Source organism: Somniosus microcephalus, chromosome 25, assembly GCF_052327205.1.
Source record: "Somniosus microcephalus isolate GS21.2 chromosome 25, FLI_Smic_1.0, whole genome shotgun sequence".
NCBI lineage: Eukaryota > Metazoa > Chordata > Chondrichthyes > Squaliformes > Somniosidae > Somniosus > Somniosus microcephalus.
This window is the reverse complement of record NC_141011.1, coordinates 9,825,922-9,847,180: the sequence shown is the minus strand read 5'-3', so window position 1 is coordinate 9,847,180 and position 21,259 is coordinate 9,825,922.

Here is a 21,259-nt window from a genome sequence, read left to right as displayed (position 1 = left end):
ATTAGCACACACTAGCGGGGTTGGGGTTATTTGTCTCTGGCCAGTCAGAAGCCTCTGAGCTGCTCCAGGGACCCCCTTGCGGTTTCGAAGCGCTCCCCTATTCCTGAGTTCTGACCGCCAGACTTATTCAGTAGCGATGTAGACAGAAAAAAACGTGACTCGTGGTTTGGGTGCAAAACAGACCAGTATTTATTGAAAACAAAAGAAAGAAACAACTTAAAATAATCGATATAGCTCTTATGCCTGGTACAGCACTTTTGCTTAACGCAGTACCCTCAGTGTCCACTAGAGCGCTCCCTGCTCAGTGCAACACTCCTTTACTTTAATACACGCAGTACACTCAGTGTCCACTAGAGCGCTCCCTGCTCAGTGCAACACTCCTTTATTTTAAATCCAGCACTTTAAAAATAGAAACCCCTTGCTCACTACAGCACCTTAGCTTAGTGGCTTTTACTTAAAAACAGCACTTTAATACAGCTGTACAGTGTTCACTGAAGCACTTCTCTGCTTAGCGCAACACTCCTTTAAATACAATACTTTAATATTGAAACACAGCATTCACCACAGCACTTCTCTGCTTGGTGCAACGCTCCCTTTTAATACAGTTACTTTAAAAATACAGTACTTTAAAACAGCTATACGGTGTTCACCACAGCACTTCAGCTTGATGCAACACCCCTTTTAATACAGTTTTAAATACAGTACTTTAAAACAGCTACTCCTTTTTAATACAGTTTTAAATACAGAACTCAGTGTCCAATTGAAGCACTTCCTCTGCTCAGTGCAACACCGTCTTACTTAAATAGGGGAGGAGAAACGGACACAACGAGGGAAAATCGACTAAAATCACAGTTCTTAACAAAATTCCCTTTAATTCCCACCCCTATACCTATCCTAAGTTGCCTTGTGGAAGGCCAGAAACATATATGCTCACCACTGGAAATGCCTGCTCCGTGCCCTGCGAACTTAGATCTTCACTGCCCCGAAGTAAAAACACCCCAGTGTTTTAAAAGTAAACTGCTGGTGTTTCACACCTTCAGGCAGGCTCCCACGCTGTAGAGGGACACGGAGGCGAGGCCAGAGAGAGAGAGAGCTTCTGGGAAGCTATCTTTTATACCCCCATTTGGGGCCCGCCCAGATCCGCAGGTATCTGGGCTAAAACAAAAGGGATCCAACTGCCCCATTGTCCAGTAATGGGTTTGGATGAATCACCCATTCATTTTAAACTGTTCCTTTTCTCAGTTTAAATGTCTGTACAATTGTCTGTGCTGAGCTTTGAATAAAGCTGCAATTTAAATGTGTCTTCATTGTGTGTGATGGGCCATTGAACCATTTCCATTCATGATGGGTTTTGAATGGAGCTGTGCTGGTTTGAAAAAAACATGTCTTTCTGTGATTACTATGTAACCAGCTTGGGAGGCTAGTGTAAACAGAAGCCAATTGTTCTTGTGGTCAGGCTGAAACCGCAGCCAAGTGGTTAATCCTTTGTGCAAACATCTTGTAGCAGTTTCTGTAAACATATCGATTATCTGCTGCAGGGTGGGTGGGAACTTCCTTTTGATTGAACCTTTCTTCCACAGACACAGAAAGCTGTTTTCCAAGTCCTTTTGTCTTCGGCCATGTGGTCTGATGGCTATTTTGATCCCTGGATTTTTTCTTAAAGGTAAATCACCCAGGGATTCTTTAATCAAAAATTAATCTTCGGAGCTGTAAATTACTGCGAAATCTTACAGGTCTCACCAAGGCCCTGTTCAACTGCAGCTCCTGTACTCGAATCCTCTCGCTATGAAGGCCAACATACCATTTGCCTTCTTAACCGTCTGCTGCACCTGCATGCCTACCCTCAGCGACTGGTGCACAAGGACACCCAGGTCTCGTTGCACTTCCCCTTCTCCCAATCTATTGCCATTCAGATAATAATCTGCCTTCCTGCTTTTGCCACCAAAGTGGATAACCTCGCATTTATCCACATTATACTGCATCTGCCATGCAGCTGCCCAATCATCCAACCTGTCCAAATGATACTGGAGTTTCTCAGCATCCTCCTCAGAGCACACACGCCCACCCAGCTTTGTGTCGTCTGCAAACTTGGAGATATTACATCTAGTTCCCTCGTCTAGATCATTAATATATATTGTGAATAGCTGTGGTCCTAGCACCGCTCCCTGCGGTACCCCACTAGATACTGCCTGCCACTCGGAGAAAGACCCATTTATTCCAACTCTTTGCTTTTTGTCTGCCAACCAGTTCTCTATCCAAGTCAGTACCTTACCCCCACCAATCCCATGTGCTTTAACTTTACACGCTAATCTCTTATGCGGGACCTTATCGAAAGCCTTCTGAAAGTCCAAATACACCACCCACAAATAATCGAGTTCAACTAACTATAAATAAGTTGTTTATTTACAGGAACAGGTTGAATACAACAGGTAAGGTAGCAGGTAAGATGGCTGACTGTAGGAGCACCGTGGTGAAGATCTTTCCCCAGCGGGGATGCCACGAGGACTGAGTTCGCAGTCCTGTGGAGAGCGTGATGATGTCATCGCGTTTGTATTGTGATGTCATCACGTTGTTCGTGTTTCCCGCACTTAGAGCGCCATGTGATGCGCGTCGTTGCGTCGCTGGCCGTTGAGGCCGAAGTCGCGAGCGCAGGAGTGGGAGCTGGAGGCCAGGCTGAGCCGGTGCTTGCCGCGGGAGCGGAAGATCGCGTCGCTCCCGTCGGCTGGCCGATGCGGCCGAAGCCACGTGGCCGGGCTGTGCCAGCGGCCGTCCTGGAAGGCCGAGTCAGGCCAACGGCCACCGCACGTACATCATGTGGTACGTGATGTGACGTCAGCGCGCTAGGTCACGTCTTAAATGGGCAATGGCCCAAACAGGTAGGTTAAAGGGGCAACGGCCCAAACAGGTAAGTTATACATACAGTAAGGTAAGTTAAAGGGAATTATATATCTCAATGTAAGGGACAACCGGTGGTACCGCCACAACATCCTCAAAACATTCCAGTAGATTAGTCAAGCACGATTTACCTTTTGTAAATCCATGTTCACTTTGTCCGATCCTGTCACTGTTTCCCAAGTGCTCTGCTATTACATCTTTTATAATGGACTCTAGCATTTTCCCCACTACCGATGTCAGGCTTACTGGTCTATAATTCCCCGTTTTCTCTCTACCACCTTTTTTGAACAGTGGGGTAACATTAGCTACCCTCCAATCCATGGGAACTATTCCACACTCTATAGAATTTTGGAAGATGACCAGCAATGCATCTAGTATTTCAAGGGCCACTTCCTTAAGTACCCTAGGATGTAGATAATCAGGCCCTGGGGATTTATCGGCCTTCAATCCCGTCAATTTCCCTAACACCATTTCCCTACAAATACTGATTTTATTCAGTTCCTCCCTCTCATTAGACCCTATGTTCCCCGACATCTCTGGGAGGTTATTTGTGTACTCCTTTGTGAAGACAGAACCAAAGTATGTATTTACTTGGTCTGCCATTTCTTAGTTCCCCATTATAAATTCCCCTGATTCTGACTGCAAGGGACCTACGCCTGATTTCACCAATCTTTTTCTCTTCACATATCTATAGAAGCTTTTACAGTAAGTTTTTATGTTCCCTGCAAGCTTACTCTCATACTCTATTTTCCCCCTCTTAATGAATCCCTTTGTCCTCCTTTGCTGAATCCTAAACTGCTCCCAATCCTCAGGTTTGCTGTTTTTTCTGGCCAATTTATATGTCCTCTGCTTGGATCTTATGCTATCTATAATTTCCCTTGTTAGCCACAGTTGAGTCACCTTTTTTGTTTTATTTTTATGCCAAACAGGGATGAACAAATTCTATAGTTTATCCATGTGGTCTTTGAATGTTTGCCATTGCCTATCCACTGTCAATCATTTAAGTAACATTCCCCAATCCATCCTGGCCAACTCGCGCCTCATACCATCGTAATTTCTTTTATTTAAATTCAGGACCCTAGTCTCTGAGTCAAATACTTCACTCTCCATCTTAATGAAGAATTCCTGGATGGCTCAGGGTCTCACTGGACAAATGCACTGAGTCATGGGCAGAGCTGCTGTCAGTATGATTTTGTATAACATTTGATTTGCAAAAACAAAATTCAGTGTTTATGTTCAGAACAGTGGATCTCACATTGGAGTATTGGGATTGAGAGTGAAATGTCAGGGAGTTGTGACACCATCGGAATGTACCAATAATTTAAGGGGGAGCCCCAGGGCCAGGAAAGCAATGTTTTCTCAGCTGTGGCATTATTTCTGCAACTGTGGTTGAGATAGAATCAAATCAGGAGTGTAATGTATATACCTTTAAGGGGGGAACTACTTTTTACAGCTCATATATACTGTAGTACCAGCAGTGACCACACCTGTATATAGCACTGAATAGTAATCTGTACAGATCAGTCCCAGAGTGAGCCACGTTGAGTAAACACCTGTTGCACCGTTCTCCTGCAGTCTGTGTCTTACTACTGATGGACACAACATTGGCGACGAGGCAAATTCAATCCTACCTGCAACTCTGCATCACCTCCCAGGGATTTGTTCCTGGTGACCAGTAGATTGGAGGTCAAGGCCAGAGACACGGGCGTCGACCACGGGCAACCGCCCAGTCATCCAGTAGAGACTCAAGAATTGCGGGGGAGGCTGTTGAGAGCCAGGCTTGGCTTTCCAGTCGTGGTGGTCCAGCGAAACGGGCTGGCAACAGGTAGTGCGCAGACCCTTCCCGGACAGCGGCGGGCTAGAGCCCGACCGAGCGGCACAGCAAAGGGCTGAGCAGCGTCGACGGGAGAGAGAGAGAGAGAGAGGGCAGAGCGCACAGGGCGCAGCCAGTGTTCAGGGGCCGAGCAGCGTCGAGGAGAGGGAGAGAGACGCGCAGAAACCCGCGAGGTGCCGCCATTGCCAAGAGGACCGGTGAGAGCAGCGTTGGCAGCAGCGCAGGAGAAGCGCACGAAACCTACAGGGCGCCGCCATTGCCACGAGGACACCGAGAGCGGCGTTGGCAGCAGCGGGGGAGGAAGGAAAGCATGGGAGATGCCATTCTAAGCCATTGCAAACCACACCCAAAATGCCGAAGAGTGGCACTATCACCGCATTTGACAATGAAGTCAAAGATTGGACTACACATGTCGAATGAATAGAGGTATACTGCAAAGCAAATGAGGTGTCAGATGACAAGAAAGCGCCGGTATTGTTAAATTTAATGGGTGCAAAGACGTATGGCTTATTACGAAACCTAGTAACCCCAGCGAAGCCAGTGGAAAAGAGATTTGGAGACATAGTGACGATACTACAGGAACATTTAAACCCCACACCGCTGCTGATAGCAGAAAGATTCAAGTTCCACAAACGGAACCAGCATAAGGATGAAAGCAATGCTGAATATTTAACAGAACTGCGCAAACTATCAAAACACTGCCAGTTTGGAACGGGACTGGCAGATACCTTAAGGGACAAGTTTGTGTGTGGGCTTCAAAGTGAAGGAACCCAGAAAAGGCTTTTATCAGAAAAGGACCTTATGCTGGACAAGGCTTTCAGCATTGCGGTATCATATGAAGCAGCAGCACGGGGCGCTGCAGAGATACAACAGAGACCGCAAGAATATGGCACAAACGAAATGTCATACAGAACAGAGAAATGCAATCGCTGCGGCAGAACAACACATGACCACAATGATTGCTGGTTCAAAGACAAAGTGTACAGTGTGGAAAAGTAGGACACATAGCACGAGTCTGCAGATCTGGAAAGAGAACCAGCAATAAGAAATCTCCAAAAGAAAAGTACAAGAAGGTACATAAGGTGATGGAGAATAGTTCAGACGAACAAAAGAGTGATACCGACTCTGAAAACAGGGAGCTGAGTTGTCTGAAACTACATAATGTGATCAAAACAGAGGATCACCGAACCATTTTGGTCACTCTCAAGATAGCAGGAGTCCAGGTAAAAATGGAATTGGACACAGGATCAGCCCTAACAGTCATAAACCAACGGGACTACGAGCGGCTATTCTCACACATACGCTTGAGAGACACAAAAATTATTTTGAAGACATACACGGGGCAAAAAGTCTACCCCAAAGGAAAAATAAGGGTGACCGTTATATATAACGGTAAGGAAACACCAAAACTAGACCTGTATGTATTGCAAGATGGAGGACCACCATTACTGGGACGTGAATGGATCTGGAAAATACAGCTGGATTGGCATTCCATACAAGCACTGACTGTGGCTGCCAAAAAGGATGACGACGTCACACCTGGGCGACTGTCAAATATCCTAACCGACGCGCAAGAAGTGTTCCAGCAAGGACTCGGAACACTAAAAGGCATGACAGCAGCAATTAAAATCGAAGAAAACGCAAGCCCAACATTTTTTAAGGCCAGACCAGTACCTTATGCGATCCGCCCAGCCGTCGAAGCAGAGCTGGAGCATTTGGAACGCGCAGGAGTACAGTCCAAGGTAGACTGGAGCGAGTGGGCTACATCCATCGTCCCTGTGATGAAAAAGTCATTGAGCAGCACGCCTGGGGAACCAAGGAAGGTTCGCATCTGTGGGGACTTTAAGGCCATTTTAGACTGGGTATTGTGCAATGAGAAGGGACTTATCAGCAATCTTCTTGTACGAGGCCCCTTGGGTCAGAGCGATCATAATATGATCGAGCTCTCAGTCGAGATGGAGAGTGAGGAAATTGAATCAGAGACTAAGGTCCAGAACTTAAATAAAGGGAATTACAAGGGTATGAGACGGGAATTGGGTAAGATTGGGTAAGATTGATTGGGTGGTGTTTCTGGGGGGATTGACAGTGGATAGACAATGGCAAGCATTCAAAGATAGAATGGAAGAATTCCAGAACATGTTTATACCGGTTTGGCATAAAAATAAACCTAAAAAGGTGACTCAACCGTGGATAACGAGGGAAATTAGGGACAGCATAAAATCAAAAAAAAGGGCATATCAACTGGCAAAAAAAAGCACCAGACCGGAAGATTGGGGGCAGTACAGGATACAGCAAAAGAGGACAAAGGGATTAATCAGGAAGGGGAAAATAGAATACGAAAGTAAACTTGCAGCAAACATAAAGACAGACTGCAAAAGCTTTTATCGGTATATCAGGAGGAAAAGACTGGTAAAATCCCAAGTCGGTCCCTTGCAGTCCGATTCGGGAGAATATATAATGGAGAATAAGGAAATGGCAGACCAATTAAACTCATACTTTGGTTCTGTATTCACAAAGGAGGACACAAATAACCTCCCAGGAATATCGGCAAACATAGGGACTAATGAGAGGGAGGAGCTGACAGAAATTAGTATCTCTAGGGATATGGTGTTGGGTAAGTTGAGGGGACTGAAGGCCGACAAATCCCCGGGGCCTGATAAACTACATCCTAGGGTACTTAAGGAGGTGGCCCTGGAGATAGCAGATGCTCTAAGGATCATCTTCCGGAACTCCATTGACTCGGGAACAGTACCCGTGGATTGGAGGGTAGCTAATGTTACCCCAATATTTAAAAAGGGGGGTAGAGAGAAAGCAGGGAATTATAGACCAGTAAGCCTTACATCGGTTGTGGGCAAAATGCTAGAGTCCATTATTAAGGATAAAATAGCGGAGCACTTGACAAATGGGGAAAGGATCGGACAGAGTCAACATGGATTTACAAAGGGTAAATCGTGTTTGACTAATCTGCTGGAATTTTTTGAGGAAGTAACTGGTAAAATAGATGGGGGAGAGCCAGTGGATGTGGTGTACCTTGACTTCCAGAAAGCCTTCGATAAGGTTCCACACAAAAGATTATCATGCAAAATTAAGGCTCATGGGATTGGGGGCAAAGTATTAACGTGGATAGAGAACTGGCTGGCGGATAGAAAACAGAGAGTTGGAATAAACGGCTCGTTTTCGGAGTGGCAGGCAGTGACCAGCGGGGTGCCGCAAGGATCTGTCCTGGGACCCCAGCTGTTCACAATATATATAAATGATCTGGATCAGGGAATTGGATGCAATATTTCCAAATTCGCTGACGACACTAAACTAGGAGGAGGGGTGGGCTCTGATGAGGATGTCAGGAGGCTACAGTGCGATTTGGACAGGTTGGGGGAATGGGCGGATACGTGGCAGATGCACTATAATGTGGATAAATGCGAGGTTATCCACTTTGGGGGTAAAAACAGGAGGGTAGATTATTATCTAAATGGCAATAGATTGGGAGATGGGGAAGTGCAGAGGGACCTGGGTGTTCTTGTGCACCAGTCACTGAAGGAGAGCATGCAGGTGCAACAGGCGATTAAGAAGGCAAATGGTATGTTGGCCTTCATATCAAGGGGGTTCGAGTATAGGAATAGGGATACCTTACTACAGCTGTACAAGGTGCTGGTGAGACCGCATCTGGAGTATTGTGTACAGTTTTGGTCGCCCCATCTGCGGAAGGATGTTCTTGCCATGGAAAGAGTGCAACGGCGATTCACCAGGCTGATACCTGGAATGGCGGGAATGACCTACGAAGAGAGATTAAATAGTTTGGGTTTGTACTCACTGGAGTTTAGAAGATTGAGAGGGGATCTCATCGAAACATATAAAATTATGGCAGGCCTGGACAGGCTGAATTCAGAGAGAATGTTTCCAATGGCCGGGGAGCACAGAACCAGGGGCCACAGTCTAAAAATAGCGGGCAAATCATTTAAAACAGAGATGAGGAAGAATTTCTTCACTCAAAGAGTGGTGAGCCTGTGGAACTCCCTGCCACAGAGGGCTGCGAAGGCTAATTCAATAAATATTTTCAAGAGAGAATTGGATATATTTCTGAAGGCTAAGGGGATTAAGGGTTACGGAGAAAAGGCGGGGACGGGGTACTGAACTGGTAAGATCAGCTATGATCTCAGACGAAGATCAGCCATGATCTCATTGAATGGCGGAGCAGGCTCGAAGGGCCGAATGGCCTACTCCTGTTCCTATCTCTATGTTTTCTATGTAACAGTGAACCCAGTCCTTCACACCGTGCAATATCCACTTCCACGGATTGAAGATATTTTCGCCTCGCTATCTGGAGGGAAACGCTTCACTAAGATTGATCTGGCCCAGGCGTATCTGCAAATGGAGGTAGAAGAAGCATCAAAAAAATACCTCACAATCAACACCCATAAAGGTCTCTACCAATACAACCGGCTGGTATTTGGGGTAGCATCAGCTCCGGCTATTTGGCAAAGGGCAATGGAACAAGTCCTGCAAGGGATCCCAGGGACCCAGTGTTATTTGGACGACATCCTGGTCACGAGCGAAAATGACAGTGATCACCTCGCCAACCTGGAGCAAGTGATCACTAGATTGAAGGAATATGGGCTCCGAGCTAACCGCCCCAAATGCGAGTTTTTAAAAATAACAGATCTCGTATTGTGGCCACGTTATCGATATAGAGGGGTTACATAAGTCCCCAGAAAAGATTGAGGCAGTAGTCAAGGCTCCAGTACCGGAAAACGTGTCACAACTGAGGTCGTTCCTCGGGCTGGTAAACTACTACCATAAGTTCTTGCCAAATTTGTCTACAATGCTACACCCACTGAACACCCTACTGCAAACTGGAGTGCCATGGAAGTGGAGTGATGAATGTAAATGAGCTTTCCAGAAGAGCAAAACACTAATCACATCGAAAGAGGTATTGGCCCATTTCAACCCAGCAATACCAATTCGGTTGGCGTGTGATGCGTCACCCTACGGCATTGGAGCGGTGCTGTCGCACAAATTCTCGGATGGCTCAGAGAGGCCAATAGCCTTTGCATCACGATCACTAACCTCAGCCGAGCGTAACTGCGCCCAGATTGACAGGGAGGCCCTCAGCCTTGTGTGGGGAGTGAAAAAGTTCAATCACTATCTGCACGGGCAGAAATTCACCTTGCTGACTGACCAGCAGCCTCTTGTCTCCATTTTTAATCCGATGAAGGGCGTTCCAGTGATGACTGCGCAACGACTACAAAGATGGTCACTCTTTCTAGGGGCGCACCACTATGAGATTGAATATAAGGGCACGAAACAGCATGGAAATGCTGATGGGCTATCACACCTGCCATTGCCTACTGCGGGGGAAGCACCAGCAGTGGATCCTGTCAAAATATTTCATTTGACTATAGTTGAATACCTACCGGTAACTAACGCTCGTATAGAAAAGGAGACCCAAAATGACCCGACACTGTCTCGGGTATATGATTTGACGGTGAAGGGATGGCCAGCACATGGCGACTCACTGTTGCCAGCATTCTCGACAAGAAGAGAACAGCTGTCAGTGTGCCGGGGGACCTTGATGTGTAGATCCCGAGTGGTAATTCCACCCAAGTTAAGGGAGAGAGTGCTCAATGAGCTTCATGAGGCTCATCTGGGAGGGGTAAAAATGAAAAGCCTTGCCAGGGCTTATGTGTGCTGGCCGGGAATCAATAAACAAATCGAGGACCTGACCAAGAGCTGCTCAGGATGCCAGAAAGTCCAAAATGCACCACCACATGCCCCTCTACACCCATGGGAGTGGCCCTCATCTCCATGGCAATGGGTGCATATTGATTTTGCTGGTCCATTCATGGACTCAATGTTTTTAATAGCCGTGGATGCGCACTCGAAATGGCCTGAGGTCATCAAAATGTCCTCCACCACCACGGAGAAAACTATTGCAGTCCTACGGACCATTTTTGCCAGGACCGGCTTGCCAGAACAGATTTGCTCTGATAACAGACCACAATTTGTGTCCGAAGAGTTCCGGAGGTTTATGCAGAAGAATGGGGTAAGGCATTACACATCCGCCCCGTATCATCCAGCCACAAATGGATTGGCTGAGAGGTTCGTACAAACCTTTAAGAAGGCAATAAAGGCTATGTACAATGACAACATTCCGCTGCAGCATAAGGTGGACAATTTCCTGTTCGCCTACCGGAATGCGACACATGCAGTTACCAACCAGGCCCCGGCCATGATGTTCTTTAACCGAAGGTTAAGATCTCGCCTGGATTTGCTCAGACCAAACGTATGAAGAGATGTTGAGAGTAAGCAATTCCAGCACATCCATGAGAAGCCAACAAGGAGCTTCAATGTAGGGCAACCAGTCTTGGCCCGCGACTACCGAACAGATAAATGGCAGCCAGGAACGATATGCACACGGCAGGGCCCACTAATGTACACAGTGGACGTTGGGGAGAGCATCGTGAGACGCCATGCTGACCAGATCCTAGAGTCACAGGAACAAGTCAACCCCATGCCTCGCCCATACGTACCTGGTGAGGAACCCGACGTACAGGTTGCATCTACCCCAGAAACAGTAGCATCGGAAGCTGATGACCCAACCGACGACAGGGTGCCAGACTCGCCTCCGCACCAAGAGCGAGACACTCGGGAAAGGCGCTATCCAGAAAGGATCAGGAAGCCTCCCCAAAAACTGAATATATAAATGGACTATTTTCAGCTAACGTTGTATGTTAAAAGTGTTAATTGTAATTAGTTTGATATTTAATTGTTAAATGAGTGTTATGGTACTGTTAATCTAAAAGGGGAGGCATTGTAATGTATATACCTTTAAGGGGGGAACTACTTTTTACAGCTCATGTATACTGTAGTACCGGCAGTGACCACACCTGTATATAGCACTGAGTAGTAATCTGCACAGTCAGTTCTAGAGTGAGCCACGTTGAGTAAACACCTGTTGTACCATTCTCCTGCAGTCTGTGTCTTACTACTGACGGACACAACAAGGAGGACTGGGTAAATGGAGTTGATGTACAATTCAGCCATGATTTAATTGAATGGTGGAACAGGCTATAGGGGCTGAATGGGCAGTTCGTTCCACACATTCCCTGCCCTCAGTGTGAGGTTATTGAATCTAAACTCTCTGTTCACCCTTTCCTCTTCTGATCTTGAGTCTCCTAGTTGCAGAGTTTGTGATTCTGTCAATCAATATATTAAATCTTAGTTTATCTCTAACTCTTCGATAAAGCCTCCCCACCAGTCTAAACATTCCCAGCTTCCTGAACCTCTCTTTGTAGCATAAGTGTCTTAAAAAGAAAGAGCTTAAATTTACATAGCACTTTTCACATCCTCTGGACATCCTAAAGCTCTTCACCAACAATGAATTAGTTTTGAAGTGCAGTCACTCTTTTTGTCGGCCAACACAGTAGCAATTCACACACAGCAAGGTCCTAGAAATAGCAAACAAGATGAATGACCTGTTTTGGTTGATACATGAATTTTGGTCAGGATAACGGGAGAACTCTTCCTCTTCGAATAGTGCCATGGGAACTATTACATCCACCTGAGAGGACAGGCGGGGCCTCAGTCTAACGTTTCATCCAAAAGACGGCATCACTGTTCAGAGCTCCCTCAGTTTCTTGCTGCTGATTGCGCGAAGAACACCCAACTCATTATGGCACTGGGTTGTAGTGCATCGATGTGGGCTCGCTGCTCTGTTTTGATGCGGGCGCGCTGGTTTGTTTCGATGTTTACTGGAGGGTGTTCCAGGATTTTGACCCAGTGACGATGAAGGAACGGCGATATATTTCCAAGTCAGGATGGTGTGTAACTTGAAGGAGAACTTGGAGGTGGTAGTGTTCCCATGTGCCTGCTTCTGTTGTCCTTCTAGGTGGTAGAGGTCGTGGGTTTAGGAGGTGCTGCCGAAGAAGCCTTGGTGAGTTGCTGCAGTATATCTTGTAGATGGTACTCACTGCAGCCATGGTGCGCCGGTGGTGGAGGGAGTGAATGTTGAAGGTGGTGGATGGGGTGACAATCAAGCGGGCTGCTTTGTCCTGGATGGTGTCGAGCTTCTTGAGTGTTGTTGGAGTTGCACTCATCCAAGCAAGTGGAGAGCATTCCATCACACTCCTTACTTGTGCCTTGTAGGTGGTGGAAAGGCTTGGGGAGTCAGGAGGTGAGACACTCGCCACAGAATACCCAGCCTCTGACCTGCTCTTGTTGCCACAGTATTTATGTGGCTGGTCCAGTTAAGTTTCTGTGTCTCTGAGGACTCTCTGGTCTGTGTCGATGGGGACTCACTGGTCTGTGTCTCTGAGGACTCGCTGGTCTGTGTCGATGGGGATTCGCTGGTCTGTGTCGATGGGGACTCGCTGGTCTGTGTCTCTGAGGACTCGCTGGTCTGTGTCGATGGGGACTCACTGGTCTGTGTCTCTGAGGACGCTCTGGTCTGTGTTGATGGGGACTCGCTGGTCTGTGTCTCTGAGGACTCACTGGTCTGTGTCGATGGAGACTCGCTGGTCTGTGTCTCTGAGGACTCGCTGGTCTGTGTCGATGGGGACTCTCTGGTCTGTGTCTCGGAGGACTCGCTGGTCTGTGTTGATGGGGCCGCGCTGGTCTGTGTCGATGGGGACTCGCTGGTCTGTGTCGATGGAGACTCGCTGGTCTGTGTCGATGGAGACTCGCTGGTCTGTGTCAATGGAGACTTGCTGGTCTGTGTCGATGGGGACTCGCTGGTCTGTGTCAATGGAGACTCGCTGGTCTGTGTCGATGGGGACTCACTGGTCTGTGTCGATGGGGACTCACTGGTCTGTGTCGATGGGGACTCGCTGGTCTGTGTCGATGGAGACTCTCTGGTCTGTGTCGATGGGGGCTCGCTGGTCTGTGTCGATGGAGGCTCTCTGGCCTGTGTCGATGGGGGCTCGCTGGTCTGTGTCAATGCAGTTTGCGTTACAGATAAATGTTTAATTTAATCTAAATATAACTTAAACTAAATCAAGCAATTAGTTTAAAAACTAAACTGTAAGCTAAGTTAATTAAATACAAAACTCAATTAATTAAATAAATAAAACAAGGTTATAGAGGGATGGCAGTGCAGGTGGTGTGTTGCAACTGCAGCATTGGGAGTTTGTGGATAGCATCGCGATCCCGGATGACCACATCTGCTGTAAGTGTCTGCATCTCGAGTAACTTCAACTCCGAGTTGTTGAGCTGGAGTCTGAGGTGCAGACATTGTGGGGCATCAGGGAGCGGGAGATTTACTGGGACACTTTGATCCAGAAGGCAGGTTATTGATGGAAAGTTAGTTTACACTGTAAAAACTGAGAAAAACAGAAATCTGGCAAGGGAAGGCTTGCAACCATTCAGGATACTGACTGAGAACAAACATGATGGTTCTCCCACACAACCCACCAGCTCTTTGCAGATGTATATTAGGCTTTGAAGTACATGTGATTCTTTGTGGACCCTGCTTTCTGCTTCATCAAACAGAGGATCAGAAAGAATTCACTGAGTTAGGTTGGTTAGCATGTTGGTGGTTCAACAAACTGCACCACGGAGTGGTGGGCGGTGGGTTTGTGCCCACAGCGAGTCCTCAATCTCCACTGGGCTGTCGGGGGAGGGAGGGGATCAGGCAGGAGATAGACCCTTCCCCACAGGGTGAAACAGCGCAGTTCACTGTAGAATGGCCCTGCCTGAGACCAGGGAGCAGGTTGTCCACGTATCATCTCATTTGGGGAATGGGATGGGTTGTGTGCATGGATCTAAAGGGAAAAACACAAAGTAAGGAAGGAAAGGAAACTTAAAAGGGTCTCCTTAATAAATAAGCCCTATTTGTAAAATAAAGGCAAACAGTTCTTCCAATAATTTTCTTCTTTATTTAAAAAATCATCATGTTGAAAGGACTTAACGCATTGTGTGGAATGTTGATCTCTATTCTGGGCAGAATGAGGTCACGAGGACAATGTGACATTATCTGTCCAAAGTATCAAATGAGCTTGCTTTTAACTTTATTATTTCATTGTCACCCTGGTCCTTAATAAGGTGGAAGGAACTTGGGGGGAAAAATTGAGTCGCACCCACTTTGGGGCACTAACTTCGCTGGGGCACTACTTTTAGTGCCCCGAATAAATTAGCGCCCCCGCGGCTGAAATTCATCGATGGCACCCCAAGAGGGAGGTGGGGTGTTACTGGAAGCGCCCCACCTCCCTCTTGAGGTGCTGTGAGGGAATATCGCGGCGCTATGTGCATGCGCTGTGGCACGTCGCGCCATGGTACTGCAGGCCTTCCTCCCCTTCTTAAAGGAGAGGGGCCTTGCGCAGTGTGACCCGGGGTCCAGCTGGGCCACCAGGGATTGGAGTGCGAGCAAAAGAGCCCGGCACTCAAGAGAAGTGCTGGGCTCACGAAGCGCAGCCGGCATTCCGCAGGGGGCGGTGTGGGGTGCGGGGGGTGGGGGGGTGGCTGCAGAGGATGCCGGGGACGGCACAGCGGGCAGGTGCTGGCAGGCGGCCAGCAACACAAATGGCCGCCCGGCACCTCGCCTTTAATTAGCACCGCCCCGGCCGCAGGTAGGCCCCCCTGACCCCATCGGACATAGCGTCCGGTGGTAAGTCAGGGGGCACTACCGAAGATGACGCTATTGGTTACCGCTGCCGCCGCTAACCTCCCACTGAATTTTGCACCCTGTTAGCCCCTAGGAGGTGCAAAGCAACCGAATTTTTAGGCCTTTAGGCTTTGAGGTGCTGCAAACACTGACAATCACTGCACAGAGGTGCACGCCTGCACCCAGGCTCTCCCATGACTCTCACCATATGCTTACTGAGGGAGTCACAGCACACAGGGAGGTTCTCTTCCCTTCCCATGGGCGGAAGAGACCTCCCTAGGAGATCAACACAGCCTGGTTGCACATTGCAGAGGAGGGCACAAGCAGGGATGTGGTCAGGAGGACCTGGGTGCAGTACCACAAATGTTTCAAAGATCTTATTAGATCATGAAATGTTAGTAGAAAGCTACACTCAACCTCATCCTGCTGTTCCTCTCATCACATCCCCATCACTCTGCCTTCCCTACCCTACTCCTGCACATCCTTACTCACACCAACTTACCTTACACCTACACTCATCCCTTTCTATCTACATTATCACTTCCCCATCTCACTAGCCACCCCTCACACTTAGTCTCATCCTAGTGCAATCATACCAACTAACAACACACAAAGGCTCTTGGATCTTTTATGCAATGTTCATGTAAAATTTCTGTTAATGTGGTGTCAAACATTGAAGTCTTTATTTTCAACACATCTTGAACAGATTTGTGTGCATCTTTGGAAGTGGCTTAATGAGTTGCAGTGAATGAGAGACATAGCGGTACCCCCTGCAATGCTAATGAGTGTGAAAGGAATGGCTTGGACATTGTAGGGATGCTTTATGGTGCTGGTGTGGGTTGGTGCCAGCCTGGCGCATCATGTGGCAGCCAGGGTGAACAGCATCAAGTGAAGTAAATGTAGCTATGGTGAGGCCATCCCTGGCGTCCTGGGCAGCAATGTGGTCGGTGTTGATGCCCTGTGTCCTGTGCAACATCAGTTGATTGCGGAGAAGGTTGGTGTTGTTGGTGATGCTGGTATGCCTGGTGATGCTGGTGCTGGGGCTGATCATGATGGGATTCTGAGGACCAAGGTGAGAGAGTTTCAAGGGCACCCATGCTGATGGAATAGATGGTGGGTGAAGTAAAGATGACAGAAGTGATCTGTCAATGCTGGGAGAAGTAATGAGGTCAGACTGGATAGAGACTTGTGTAAAGACTTGCAGCATCCTGAATCTATAGTGGAAATGCAGTTTAGAGAAGCTAGTGGTTAAGGGAACATTTCTCAATCAGTTGGGATCTTTTACAGTACTTGACATTTGAAGCTGTCACCTCATCAGCTGATTCAATGGCCACTGACCTCCCACCTCAGCTTCACAGACAAGGTCTCGGCACAGCAGGAAACCGGTGGGCGACCTGTCAAAACCAAAAAGCTGGGGGAAAAACCCATTGATAAGTGGCTGTAAACAAGCCACTAATGATTTTAATTGCCTCCCCCGCTGCTGCCTGTCGGGTCTGCTCAGCGCTGACAGACCCGGCATTTGATAAAGGCGCGTGGCACTGAGTTCACGGCGGGTTCCTGACCCGCTGGTGAAAAAACCCACTTTCCCACCCGACCCACCACCGATCACGCCTGCTGACCTCCCCGCAAAATCCAGCCCAGAGAGTCCACTTCATTTCCCCACCTGTTACTTTATGAAGCATGGGGAGCATGGTTTTCAAGACAGGCCTTAGCAGGAGTGCCGTGCAATGAACGTTTGCTCTGCACAACCTTGCCAGTGTCAGCATCGCGTAGAAATGTGGTTGGGTCCATGGTTGACAGACTGACTATATCTGCTTGAAAACGTCAATGGGAAACCTGGCACTCAGACTAACCAGGAGGCTACTTGTCGCTTCCTGATGTTCAATAGTCACATGGCTCCAATCTGGTCATGTTCATCAAAGCCAAGTTGGTCAGTTTTTTAGCCAGCAGTTGGTGTAAGTGTTCAATATTGTCCTTTATTTTCATTGTCATAAACGTTGGTAAGGCAGAACCTTGTACCACTGACAATTTGTTTTTGGTAAGATTCCTATGACAGAATGTAAGTACAATTTCATGATTGTTAAGAACATAAAAAATAGGAGCAGGAGTAGGCCATACTGTGAAGGAATAGCCATGATTCAGAGAAATACACGATACTATGAACAGATTTCTAACATTGGCCCAGTAATTCCTGTCACAACGCGTGAGTACGGACGGGGTACTCACGCGTGTGCCAGGAGGAATTGCCGGTTTTCAGCATGCACAGCGCATGCGCTGAAAACCGGCATTTCCTGTCCTCTGACCCAAGGGGTTAAGAGGCTGAACACATGCGCGGTATTGGGCAGCGCGTGCGACTTGGATTTCCTGTATTTTTACAGATTTGCGCGTGTGTAAAGGCCTCCGGTTTTTACGCATTGAAAACCACACGTAAGTACTTAGTTTTACAGGTAAGTGGTCTTTTAGTACAATTTAGAAAAAAAAATTCCACAGGTTTATTATTTTTAAAGATTCTACAGTAAGGTAAGTTTAGTTTTAGACCCTATTTTTTAAAAATTTATTTTTTCAAAAATTTGATTAATTGTTTAAAATAGTTTTTTTAAAGTTATTCATAGTTAATTTAATTATTGGGATGTTTTTTAAAATTTTATTTAAAGTTTAAGTAGTGTTTTGGGGTGCAGTACTTTTCATGAGTTTGACAGTCTTTACTATCAAACTTATGAATGAAGTTTCCCCTCCCCTGATTGGCTGAACAGTGCTCACCTGATCCCAGCCGGCACATCGCACTAACTACGCCGCTGGGTCAGGTTAGCACAGCGCGCCGACATCAGAACCGGGCCACTGACAGGAAATCCACTGCGGGCCAGGTTTCAGATGTCGGCGCGCCGGGTAAGTGCACATCGGGGGCTTGCACGCGCGGCAAGCCCCCGACACCAAGTTCTGGGCCATTATTAATAAAAGACATACTGGGCTTAAAAGACACAAGTCTCAGCAGAGAAGGCTGTGAACAGAAATACAGGCTTCTGAGATAAAGATCAGTTGATGACAAAGTTGTAAACAAGCTTTGAAATGGGAATTAGTTAAATATACCAAAACAGTGAAAGATTGAAGCAAACCATTGGTGCTTCCGAAGAGTCTAGGGTTTGCAATGAACACAATGAGAAGGCCCAGTTTAAGGTGTTACAAACTACCACGTTAAAACAGAAATACAAATATTAAAAGAGGCATGTGCCTTTGAAAACATGACATCAAGTAAAAGAAACATCTGCTGGTCAAATAGTTTTATGTTAAACTTGGAAAACAGGAACCATAAGATTAAATATGCAACCAATTGAGATAGCTAGAAATGCATGAAACATTCAGTTGAAGTGTCTTTAATTTAGATATAGTAAAAACCATACCAACAAGAAGGCTTTGAAGATATAACTTAAATAGAGACACCAAGCAATTGCATTGTGTTTGTATTGAACACGGAGAATAAGGAAAGACACAGGGGGAGAAATTCAGTTGTTAGCGCCACCCATTAGCGCCTTAAGAGGGCGATAAGTGGGGCGCAATGCGGCTAGCGCTCGGGCGCGGCGAGACCTGCACCTCTCGCGAAATTGAGCGGCCATTTAGCGGCGGCGCAAAACCGCAACGCCCGCTCAGCTGCGTGCGCAGATCCTGATGTCATTTCATGGTGCAACGCCCTTGGGGCGCCCCGAACCGGAACTTCAGTGGCGCCCCCCTCCTTTCCGCCTGGCGCTCCCAGCGACTGGTTGACTGGAACGGTTCCCAGTCGCGGTGGGGCTGGGGCGGCGCTATTTAAAGGGGGCTCTTCCTGGCTTCTTTGTGGTAGCCATTTTTGGACCACTCCTTCTGTGAGAGAGAGAGAGATTTGCAGAGAGACAAAGGGAGAGAGCTTTCTGCATCGAGTCAGCGCTCGCACAGGTACTTCTGGCTTCGGCCCAGAACTTTGTAGTTGGTTTGCTTTTTCACTGGCATAACCTTGAGTGGCCACATACTATGGGGGCTGCAATAGGTGGAAACGTTGGGCTTCTCCATTGCATTGAGAGGGCTCAGAGACACCAAGAGAGAGTGCCAATCATGGCCAGACGGAGGAGGGCCAACAGGTGTCGGCACAGGAGGCCTTACCCTCCCAGGGTATTACGCCAACAGTTCTCATACCTCAACATGTCTGAGGAGCAGTGTTTTCAGAGGCTTTGATTCAGCAGGGAGGTGGTCACTGAGCTCTGCCACCTGCTTCAGCCAGATCTGCAGCCTCAACTGAGGAGCAGGATGTCTCTGCCAGTGGCAGTGAAAGTGACAGTGGCTCTCAACTTCTATGCCACCGGCTCCTTCCAATCCGCTTCTGGGGACATTGCCAATGTCTCCCAGTTCGCGGTGCATTGCTGCATCTGTCAAGTCACAAATGCCCTCTTTAAAAGGAGACGTCAGTACATTTCCTTCCCCATGACCCTGGACAAGCAGCAAGAGCACGCAATGGGATTTGCAAGAATAGCGGGCTTCCCCATGGTCCAGGGGGCCATTGACTGCACGCATGTGGCTTTGCGGGCACCGCAAGAGAATGCCAAGGATTACCGCAACCAGAAGGGGTTCCATTCATTGAACATGAACTGGTGTGTGACCACAGACAGCTGATACTAGCTGTCAATGCCCACTTTCCAGGCAGCAGCCACGACGCCTTCATCCTGCGCCAGACTTCTGTGGCAGACCTTTTCGAAGCCCCGGCTCACCCAGGAGGCTGTCTTCTCAGGGACAAGGGCTATCCTCTGTGCACCTGGCTGATGACCCCGCTTCGTGCGCCCAGCACCCCTGCTGAAGAACAATACAATGAGAGCCATCAAACGACCAGGAACATCATTGAGCACACAATCGGCATGCTAAAGCAACGGTTCCGCTGTCTGGACCATTCCGGGGGAGCCCTTCAGTACTCACCTGAGCGAGTCTCCCATTTCGTTGTAGTGTGCTGCATGCTGCATAACCTGGCAATCCTCAGGACTCAGCCAATGCCACCAGACATTGGAGCACCAGCAGAGGAGGAGGAGGAGGAGGAGGAGGAGGAGGAGGAGGAGGAGGAGGAGGAGCACCAGGACGGGAGGGATGCACAAAGTGCAAGGGCCGTCCGTCAGCACCTTATTGCAAGTCGGTTCTAGGCCCCCTCTGAGGGAATGACTTGTGCCATTGAAAGAACATGAATGGAACCGTTCCGCAACCCCTGAGCCAGTCAAGGCAACAAATAGTTCAAAGAGCAAACATGCACAATCTGAATAAAGACACTTCTTTATTTAACAAACTGTGTGCCCTTCCTGCATGACAAAGTAATCGGGAGAAACCCCCAAAAAAGCAGTCAGACACATAACTGGCTCTCACAACCTGGAGACAATGAACAAAAGAGTTTTAAAAAATGACCACGATCCTCAGCCTTCACTAAAAAAATTAACAGCATTTTGCCACACCTCCTACTTTTTGCCCTTCGAGGGTGATCTGCTTCGCTTGCGAGATTGGCCCCTTCCCACCCTGCAGCTCCTCCGCAATGGGACCCCAGTGGCTGCAGCAAGGCTGGGGGAAGGCTGCTGAGTGTCAGAAACTGAGTCGGCAGATGCCCTTGAGGTACGGCCTGGACCAGCTCTGGGCCTGGAGGGCCCAACTGCTGCTTGCTCCAACTCTGCATGGGCGGCAGCAGTCTGTCCTACAGGTGGTGGCAGCTGCAATGGAGAAGTGACAGTGTTAGCAGCAGGAATGCTGCCATCCTGACAGAGGACAGCCACTTCCTGGTCGGACGACACACTGGCACTCCCATGGGGCAGCACTGCAGCATGCGGAGCAATCTGCTGAAGCACAGACTGCTGGCCTGCTGTGGCGCGGCAAGGGCCCCGGCGATTCGTGCCCGATCCAGCGAGGGTGGCAGCAGTCAGTGCTCATGTGGCCTCAATCTG